This window comes from Seriola lalandi, unplaced genomic scaffold, assembly GCF_002814215.2.
Source record: "Seriola lalandi dorsalis isolate HSWRI2012SDOR001 ecotype SW California unplaced genomic scaffold, Sedor1 jcf7180002054588, whole genome shotgun sequence".
Classification (NCBI taxonomy): Eukaryota; Metazoa; Chordata; class Actinopteri; order Carangiformes; family Carangidae; genus Seriola; species Seriola lalandi.
In genome coordinates, this window is record NW_019525141.1 from 1,273,715 (window position 1) to 1,277,166 (window position 3,452).

General features: G+C 40.4%; 1 protein-coding gene across 1 annotated transcript in view; it reads left to right on the plus strand.

Annotated features, from left to right (window-relative positions):
• LOC111664415 (collagen alpha-1(XII) chain-like) overlaps nt 1–3,452 on the plus strand; it is a 23,343-nt gene that overhangs the window by 11,460 nt on the left and 8,431 nt on the right. The gene's annotated exons all lie outside the window — the stretch shown is intronic.

Below are 3,452 nucleotides of genomic sequence, written 5' to 3' on the forward strand. Positions count from 1 at the left end.
AGTATGGACAATCAGAATGACAACAGTATAGACTGGAAACAATAAGGAAAAATACAATCCAGGATTAAACAAAGAATAAGGTGCTAATTGAAAGTTAAGGCATAAAGATGAGTTTTAAGTCTGGATAAAGTTAAAATACTAAAGTTATAATCTGTAAATTTTCCATATTAAAATGTCTAAAAACAATAGACCTATGTTCTATATGTTGTCGAGTTGTGTTCTTACATTATCACAAATGTTTCCATCAATTCTCAAACCAGAGAAATCTGTGATTTTCATCATGGTAACGTTTCATTGGTCGCCTGTCAATGACATCATATCCTCTATGATCATGTGTCTGTGTGTTTGTCTGACAGACAAGCTCAACATTGACTTTTATCTAGTTTTAAGCCACATACACTTTTTACACCTTGGTGGTTTTCAGCTCTATATTTGAACCAGATGAAGGATTTTAGTCGTTGGACGTCTGGATCTGAAGTTATCAGAGAAACAAGCTGAGGAAATGTTAGACAGCTCAGCTCCCAGCTGCTGGAGACGTCCTGTGCTGTGTCACTGAAGAGCGTCGCTGAATTTCTGATTGTTGAAGCGAAACTGCTTTCTGGGTGTTTCTACTGGTTTTAATCCCCTGGTGTGTTTGTTATGGAGAGGAGGACACCTCTGTGGATAATTCAGCTGCTGGTAAAAACCTGCTGAACATCTGCTTCATAAGTTATCAGAGAAACAATCAAGACAAAGGTCAGCATCAATCCCAGCTCCAGCTCTTCCCCGAGTCTCTGCCCCCGTACAGCGTCACTTCAACACTGACTTTAAATGTCAAACTCCTTTATTCAGTGTTTTTACTGGTTAGAATTGCTGGGTCTGTTTGATTTCCTGAACCACTAACACTGAAGGAATCCAAACCGGGCGGGGCTTATGGTAATGGTGGTGAAGACAACAACTCCAATGATCCCATGCTATTTCATGACATCACAACCTGGGTCACAACCTCTATGCGGGCTGTTAATACTAACCCTAACCCTAACCCCATGCTATTTCATGACATCACCCAACGCCGTCTATTGTTATTGTTTGTCGACACCTCGAGGCAGAAGTTACAGACTTTGAGTTTAAACACGTCATCAGACAGTCTGATGTCAGCAGGGAGGTTGTTCTCATATAGGAATCCCAGCGGCCTTTTCCCAGCAGACATGTTTGTGGATTGAGTTAAAATTCTAGCTGCAGCATTCTGACCCATCTGAAGACTTTTTCTAACAGGCTACAGAACAAAATGTTAAAATAATCCAGTCTGGATAACACTAAGGTGTCAAATAGAAGAGACAGAAGCTTAGCTATGTTGCGTAGAGGGAGCTGCCACAGAGGTGATAAAATACTTTGACAGCTGTTTTTCTGTCTGTCTGTCTGTCTGTCTGTCTGTCTTGTTCTCTGGTGAAAACACATGTTCAACATCCTGCAGTAATAATAAAAAACACTGAGAAATAAACTAATACACATTAAATAATAACAGATCAGGTGATGCTTAGTAAAGCAGTGCATTCTCCAAAATGCATCTGTATGATCAGGTTTGTGTCGACTCGGGAGGATTTCATTTTACTTTAAAATCTTACTTTCAATTCTCTCAATGGAAAAGAAAAAAATAAAACTAACCTGTCCTAGACAACCTAACTAAAGCTAACTGGCAGCCTATTAGCCACAGTCTGTTGTAGCTGTACCTGTTGTAATGTAGCTGTGGTCCCAGCTGTGGGTTGAGGTGTGAGAACATTTCCTCTGTCCCACCAGGTGACATCCAGCTGGAATATGAGCCTTTCAAACAGCTGATCAGGTCACTCTCCATTAAGATCCATGACTCGTGTGTAGATCCTGAACACTGAACAACAATGTCTACAACTGTACAGGCAGCATCAATACAACCTGTGTGTTGATGGTGTGATTTTGTTTTCCTGTTTACAATTACCTCCTCCTCTTGTGATGGTGCAATAACTTTTAGATGCGTTCCATCTGTGTCACCGATCACAGCAGGTAGACCGACCATGAAGCTGCTTCATGTCTCTGTAGTTGTTAAACATCTAAAAGAAATCGTATGAATTCTCCTATGATGTCGGGTCAGGGCGCGTTTATTGTTTGGTTAATAGATCGGCTTTTCCCTGTTGCCTAGTAACGCAGCGTTGCTTATCACTGATCTGGTTGTTTCAGCTGCTAGAAGATATTATTGTATCCCTCACACAGCGATCATTATTCCCATGTGTTGGGTCGTATCTTTTAAGTAATTCAGCATCATTTAAGGTTTCTAGAACATTGTGACGTGGAATGACAGCAGCCCTTTAAGATTCTTTGTGATTTAGTTTGTTGAGTTAGGAATCCTCGCCACTGTATCTAACTTCTCCCAGACTTAGGTGCTACTTTTAGTGCTAAGTGACTTTGTGATTTAGTCTTAGTCCTAACTTTAGGACTCCTAATTTTCCTGTATGACACGCCCATTATTTTCTCCTAAATCAGCAAGTTAGGAGCTACTTTTAGCCTTAAGATGCTTTGTGAATACAGGCCCTGATGCGTTCAGCATTTATTTGAGAGTTTTGTTGAGGCTGGAGTTTTGCTGTTTAATTGGCCAATCTGTTACCAGTAGATGATGTATTTATTGCAACAAGACATCTTGTGTTTTTAATTGCAGCAGTGTGGAGATAGAATTGTAATTACCTTAGTGAGTTGTGATCACCTTGTGATTTCCTCAGGTGTTTTGTAGTACACTTCACTACCACTAGTGGTGGGAATGATAATTACATTTTTGTAATTGACATATTTAGAGACCTTATGAGTAATATGGTCTCAATGTTCTTAACAAAATCAAATCCCTGCTCACTACAGTGACAAGCTAGCCAGTGGTTCAGTACTAAACCTACTGTGCATATCATCATTACTCAACACCAGTAAGAGACCAGAGACAATGAATGGATGCCTACACATCTTTCTGGCAAACACCAACACCCCTGCTAGTAGAGCTGCACAATTAATCAAAATATAATCACAATTGCAATATGTCAAGTGAAATATCCAAATCACAGACGCTGCAGTTGTTTTGATGGAGGAAAAATGTCTCACAAAATTGTTGTGCATTGTTAGCATCATAAGTGTTGTGATGTTACAGAGATGCCCCAGCCAACAAATCATATTGTCCAAATGTAAAGGAACATGTTTGTTTGGTACAAGACCAACAAGAATCACACCATCATCCTTTTGAAAAAAATTCAGTGCAAATAAAATGATTGAGAAAAGTCAACATTGACAGGAGGAGACCTGCAGGCCAACAGGGCTACCAGCAGGGCTGGCAAAGGTTGAAAACTGGTTTGTAGTTGGGACCAGGCCTCACACTAGTGGTTTGATCTTTCGAGTCTTTCCACGCCAGCGTACAGGGACAAACTCCATACCACTTACCATCGAGGCTTTGTGAGTGCAGACAC